The following is a 7,193-nucleotide window of genomic DNA, read 5'->3' as shown; positions in this document are numbered from 1 at the left end:
TGTGGTTTCTGTAGTGATTTTTTCTTCCTCATTTCTGATTCTGTTTATGTGTGCAGGCTCTCTTTTTTTCTTGATTAGTCTGGCAAGGGATTTGTCTGTTTTGCTTATTTTCTCAAAGAAACAGCTCCTGCTTTCATTGATTCTTTGTATGGCTTTTTCTTCTCAATTTTCTTTATTTCTGCCCTAGTCTTTATTATGTTCCTCCTTCTTCTGACTTTGGGCCTCATTTGTTCTTCTTTTTTTAGTTGTGATAATTGTGAATTTATACTGTTCATATGGGATTGTTCTTCCCTGAGGTAGGCCTGTATTGCACTATACTTCCCTCATAGCACCACCTTGTCTGTGTCCCACAGATTTTGCGTCATTGAATTATTGTGTCATTTGTCTCCACATATTGCTTGATTTCTGTTTTTATTTGGTCATTGATGTGTTGGTTATTTAGGAGCATGTTGTTAAGTCTCCACATGATGGTATGCTTTTTCATTTTATTCATGCAAGTTATTTCTAGTTTCATACCCTTGTGGTGTGAGAAGCTGCATCATTTCTGAGGGCTCATCTGGGATAATTTCGGAGGTGAGTATCAGCATCCCAGCCTGCCTTTTCTTTCACTGTCTTTATAGAAGGAAGCCGTCTATGGCACAGAACATTGGGCACTCGTCAGCCACTTAAATGGGACTAGCCCAGCTGCCGATCTCAAAGTCTCGAGTGACAGGTTCCCCTGTGTCTCCCTCAGTGGATCCCCCATCTCCCTTGGGAGCCAGGAATGTCACCTGAGTGGAGGCCAGGATTCCCCTTGAGAGGCATCTCCTTGGATGCGAGGGACTGAGGAGGGCCATGGGCAACTGCCAGGGTCTAGGCTGAGGCTATACTTCTGCGGCTCCTTAAAGGCCCGCATGTCTGGAATCAGACTCCGGCAGCCCAACTGGGTATCCATGAGGAGTGTCTCTCTTTCTGTCTCTCTTTCACTTACAGTCTGGTTCTTAACGCTGCTCTGGCCTCTTTGTGAGGCAGGGGGCATCCCTAACTCTCTTCTAACTTCATCAATGTCACAGAACCCAATGCTCACCACCACAAGGTACGAGATCTTCGGGTCACTTTTATTCCTGACTAAATGCTGTTGTGTGTATGTCCTAAAAGTGTGTGTGGACACCAGTTAGCCACTTAAAAGACAATCATCATCGTCTACCAGTCTTAAGTCTCGTGTGAAAGGTTTCCCAGTGTCTGCCACTCCTTGGTCCCCTGCCTCTGGATGGACAGGTATGTCAGGGAGTGGCAGAGCAAATCTCTTCCTTTCCTCTCCTGATCTGCAGACTGCGAGGGCAGACCAGACTAGTAGAAGGCTTGTGACTCTGACCAAGGCTCTGGCAGTGAGAGGTCACACAGTCCCTGCACTTATCAGACAGGCAGGGGGCTCTCAAGGAATGATCCAGAGTGTACTATGCTATAGCTTGTGCAGAGAAAAGTAGGATCTAGATTAGAACTCCCAAAAGGCATAAAGTAGGAGCACACTGGTACGGTCGCACTAAAAATCCAGAGCTCTGAGGTGACTCTTGCTTAGTAGGAAGGCAAGAGGGAAATCAAGGCAAGGTGCAGGCCATGGTGGTTAGCAGTGGTGAAGCCCAGTAGGCCTGGCAGAGGAGGTGATCGACCACTGTCACCCAGGCTACAAGGCGAGGGTACACCCTCATGGAGAGAGAGGCTGACCAGGTGCTGGATGTGAGGTCCCACAGAGGGAGCACCCTGGCTTGCCTGTGGGGTCCGAGGCAGGTTCAGGCCCAGTATGTCTTTGTGCCTGTGCACTGATGTCACCCCATGGCCCTGCCTGGTGGCTCATCTCCAGAGTGTATGGGTAGTCACAGGTAAGAGAGTCACCTTTTGGGGATAACTAGGCCTAGTTTGGATTAGTGGCCCTTGAGCTTGCTGAGGTGGCAGGCCAGCTAGCTTGCTGGGAAATTGCTTCCCTCTCTTCTGTCAAGGTGGAGGTGGTATTTCACTACATTTAGGCATTTAGGTTTGAGTGAGTTCTATTTGAAATGGAATTGTAGCTTTTAGAGCTATGTTTATTTTTGTTTGTATGAAAAAGGTGCTGAGCCTAAAGAGTTGGGTGAAGGTGGCAGGAATTCTAAGAACATTTATGTCCTTGCATTTCTGTTTAGGAAAATGATTGTGAAGTAATTTTTTACACATGTATGAAAGTGATGAGTAAAGTCACATCAGTCATGTCGAGATGAAGTGATGTAGTAGAAATAAAGCCCCTACACCTTGGCCTAATAGACAGGAGACACACCATTGGTGCTCTTTGCTCTCCTGTCCTGGTTTATTACGTTAACTAACTTCATAGTTCAGAGTGGTCCCCACCACATTTCAAGCAAAATCTTTCTAAAACTGCATAGAAACACTTGGCAAGATATTCCCAGAGGCTAGTGGAAAAATTACTCTTTCTGATCACTGTTTGTTTGCCAGGTGTTCTCTCTGTCCCACGTTTCTTTCCTATTTTTGCATTTCCTGTGATTGTAGACTGAGAGGGGCAGTGGGGTGCATCTCTGCTAGATGTGCCTTTGGGTCTGTTGAGGGGCCGTGCTTCTGTGGTGATGGCAGTCCTCTTACCTTAAACATAGCTTGTCCTCTGACGTATTCATGCAGGGTTACTTCTCTTATGCAATCAAAAGTGTAGGAAAATGATTAGATTTTTATGTTCTGAGTTGTATTTCAGATCTAACCCAGTTTCTTAGGCACGTTATATGTTCCTTTTGAATTGTAAGCATAAAGCAATGGATCACTTTTTGTGTTAACCTACATCATTAGGTATAAAGAATTACATCAACTTGTAAGTTTTATCAAATTGTGGAGCATACCAGTGTTCTAGCTTTGAATAATTATCTGTGATCGCTTAAGAATCACTTACGTCTGGCACACAGTGTATCAACCCCTACTATCATTTGCAGGAATGTCTGCCAGTTCTAATTCTTTGATTTTTTTCACTGTTTGCTCACTTTCACATAGGAACTGATGTTTGAATATGTTTTAGACATTTTCTGATTATAAAATATCGAGATGAAACATTGAATCTCTTCATGGTCACATGTCTGTTCTCGTTATTGTAATCTGAGTATTTGAGTCACAGACAGTTGATTTTGTTTCATTACTACTGAAATATAGAGATATTCTTGGAGTTTGTGAGCCAGTCACACTGGACCACTTTATTTTGTGTTCTTTTAAGCAGTCTTTTGAATATGTTCAGCCATGAAGTGAAATACACACCCATAGTATCTGAATCTCTACATATATTTATGATGACACTTTTACAGTGGGACCCCAGGACACAGCCATACCAGTGAAACAGTGACTTAAAAAAGACCCTGCAAATGTTATGTGTAATAAGTAAATACGCACGTGCATTCTCCATTAGATGTGAAAACTGCAACATAGTTTGGAAATTATCTTCCTGGGTTAATTATTTCTCTGTGACGTAAATAGTATCTTTAAAAAACAAAACAGAACTAGTTGACAATCAAAAATAATAGTAATTTCTAGCAGATAGTTGAAAGGTAATAAGTGTTGAACTATGAAAAGTGTTTTAGTACATTTTTATTTTAAGATGGTTTCAGATTTACAGAAAATTTGCAAAGACGGGGCAGGGTTTCGCAGTTTGCTCAGATCACCTTGCCTCTTCCTACCATCATTACAGTTCTTTGTTACAGTTACAAACAGTGATGCTGCACTGTCACCATCCACCATCCATTCTTTCCCTCAGATTTCCATAGTTGGACCCTTTCTCGAAGATCCAGTTCATGACACCTCAGTACATCCAGTGACCTCTTCTTCTTAGGACACTCTTTGTTGTTGGCATTTCTGAGACATTCTTTGTTTTGGATGATGTTTTCCATTTCAAGATTCTTTGCTATTAATATTGTAGAATTTTTCCCCAATGGCACTTACTGTGACATTTCTCTTGTGATTACTTGGAGTTGTGTTTTATGGGGAAGAAGGTCACAGAGGGCAAGTCCAGTTCACAGCACTTCATGTCAAGGGCAAGTGCTCTGAAAGAGACTGATATTGTTGATGTTGTCCCAAATGGCAGGGATTTTTTTCTTTCTTAAAGCTGAGTAATATGCCACTGTGTATGTGTGTGTGTGTGTGTGTGTGTGTGTGTGTGTGTGTGTGTGTGTGTGATATGTTTATCCATTTATGTATCTACAGAAATTTAGGCTGCTTCCTTATCTTGTCTATTGTAAATAATGCTGTAGTGAACATAGAAGTGCATATATCTTTTCAAATTAATATTTTCACTGTCTTGGGGTAAATACTACAGCAAAATTGCTGGGATATATGAGAGTTTTATTTTGAATTGTTTGAGGAGCCCCCATACTGTTCTTCGCATTGGATATGCCAATTCCCATTCCCAATAATCAAGGGTTGCATTTTCTCCACATCCTTGTCTACTTACTTTTTGTCTTCAGTTCTAACTTCCATTCTAACAGGTTTGAATTGAGATCTCATTGTGGTTTTGATTTTTATATCCCTGACGTTTAGTGATACTGAGACTTGTTTCCTGTCAGTTGTCCATCTACATATCTTCCTTGGAAAAGTGCCTGTCTAGGTCCTCTGACCATTTCTTTAATTGGATTGTCTTTTCAATAGTAGTTGTAGGAGTAGTTTGTATGTTTTGTATGTTAACCCCAAATTGAACATATCCTGTGCGAACATCTTCTACCATTCAGTACATTATTCTTCTGTATGGTTGATGGTGTCCTTCGCAGTACAGAGCATTTTAGTTGGATGTGTGAGAAAAATGGCCAGGAGAGGAGGAAAATGGCCCTGGGACTCCTTGGTACAGGAGCCCAATGCTCTGTGATACCAAAACCTGTTGGTGAAGTCCTAGCAGGGCTAAGGTTAGATTGAGAAGGTATGGAGATGCAGTGGCTGATGGTATTGAGGTGGAAGTTTGGGTGAAAATTGGGTGTTTGATCAGGTTTTTCTTGAGGTGGTTGCATCCCCTTTACCTGAAAGTATTATTGGGATGGATACTATGTCTGACTGGGGTTGGCTTCCCCTGCCTAATACAGTAGAACAGAAGGCATGTAAGCCTGCCCTCAGGCCTGTTTAGTCGGACATGCTAAATTGGGAATGGCTGGAAGGTGACAAACATATCACCATTCTTAGGAGTGACATGCTGGAAGCTGGAGCGCTGGTGTCCACAGATTTGCTGTACAGTAGGTCCTGTCTGGCCTGTGCAAAGGTGGATGGCACATAGAGACTATTCAGGCTTAGCTAAAGTGGGTACTGCCCATAGTCCCAGCAGTTCCAGGCATGGTCTCAGCCATACTGAAAGTACAGCAGGTTGGAGGAGGCTGGTACTCCTGGATGGACCTTGGAAATGCTTTGAACATGCTGAGCTTGAGGCACTGGTGGGGCATCAAAGTGAAATAGTACAAGCAGGTGGTTGTTTACAGGGCTCTGGTGGGGGGGGCAAGAAGTGGATGGTGGAGAAGCAATGGATGAGGGGATCTTGTGAAGATGGGAGTGACAACTAAGGCATAGCTGAGAGCACAGGAGAGGGGAGAATGGATGAGAAAAACTAACCAATCCCTGAGGAACACTGATGGGATAAGAGCCACATACGTTGGCCGTGTATGACAGCATCTAAGCTCCCAGGGCCAGATGCCAGGTCTTGAGCTTCATTTATTCCAGCCTCTGGCATAGCGCTGGCCATGCAGAAAGTAATTCTAAAATTCACTCTGATTTCTCTGCAGTTTCATTTACTATAATCCTATCATAGTTTAGTATTTGAAATGCTGGTAGGGGATAATCATTTTAAAAAGGTACGATCATGACTTTCATACAAACATAAAACGAACATTTGTAAAGATTCTATTAAATTCATTAATTAACAAGGGAACCAGTAGATGTCACTAGTACTTTAAGGGAGGATCCAAAGAACAGACACAAAAACAACAGTAGTGCTTAAATGGATTTGCTTATTTTTATTATTATTATTATTATTTTGGTATCGTTAATGTACAATTACGTAAATAACATTATGGTTACTAGACTCCCCCTATTATCAAGTCCCCTCCCACATACCCCATTACAGTCACTGTCCATCAACGTAGTAAGATGCTAGAGTCATTACTTGTCTTCTCTGTATTTCCTGCCTTTCTCGTGTCCCCCCGCTACATTATGTGTGCTAATCTTTATGCCCCTTTTCCACCTTATCCCTCCCTTCCCACCCACCCTCCGCAGTCCTTTTCCATTTGGTAACTGTCAGTCCATTCTTGGGTTCTGTGAGTCTGCTGCTGTTTTGTTCCTTCAGAAAGATATCTAGAAAATCCCAGTCACTTGAAAATTAAGTAACTTAATAACACGTGAGTTACTTACAATAGCCAAGAAATGGAAGCAACCTAAGTGTCCATCAGTAGATGAATGGATAAAGAAGAGGTGGTGCATATACACAGTAGAATATTATTCAACCATAGGAAGAAAACTAATCCAACCATTTGCAACAACATGGATGGAGTTAGAGGGTATTATGCTCAGTGAAATAAGCCAGGTGGAGAAAGACAGGCACCAAATGATTTCACTCATCTGTGGAGTATAAGAGCAAAGAAAAACCTAAAGGAACAAAAGAGCCCCAGACTCGCAGAACCCAAGAATGGACTGACAGTTACCAAACGGAAAGGGACTGGGGAGGCGGTTGGGAAGGGAGGGAGAAGGGAAATGAGGGCATTGAGATCAGCACACATAATGCAGGGGGGGGCGCGGGGAGGGCGGTACAACACGGAGATGACAAGTAGTGACTCTACAGCATCTCACTACGCAGAAGGACAGTGACTGTAATGGGGTGTGTTGCGGGGACTTGATAACGGGGGTACTCTAGTAACCACATTGTTGCTCATGTGATCGTGGATTAACGACAGCAAAATTAATTAAAATAAATAAGTAAAAAATAACCAGTGGGTCATCTCATGAAAAATTGGAAACTACTTTGAACAAAATGAAAGCACCTGCCTGACAGCCCTCGCGGCCAATGAGCTTGGGGCGCCGCGCTCGGGCCCGCCCCCGACTGGCGGCACTCGCGACCAATGAGGGAGCGGCTCCGTGGAGCAGGCCGCCATTGGGCGCGTGCACCAAACACGTAACTCCAGCGGCTGCGTTGTAGCCGCCGGCGCCGCCGCCGCCATGTTGAAGAGTCA

Source organism: Manis pentadactyla, chromosome 6 (genome assembly GCF_030020395.1).
Source record: "Manis pentadactyla isolate mManPen7 chromosome 6, mManPen7.hap1, whole genome shotgun sequence".
Classification (NCBI taxonomy): Eukaryota; Metazoa; Chordata; class Mammalia; order Pholidota; family Manidae; genus Manis; species Manis pentadactyla.
This window is presented reverse-complemented; position numbering follows the sequence as displayed.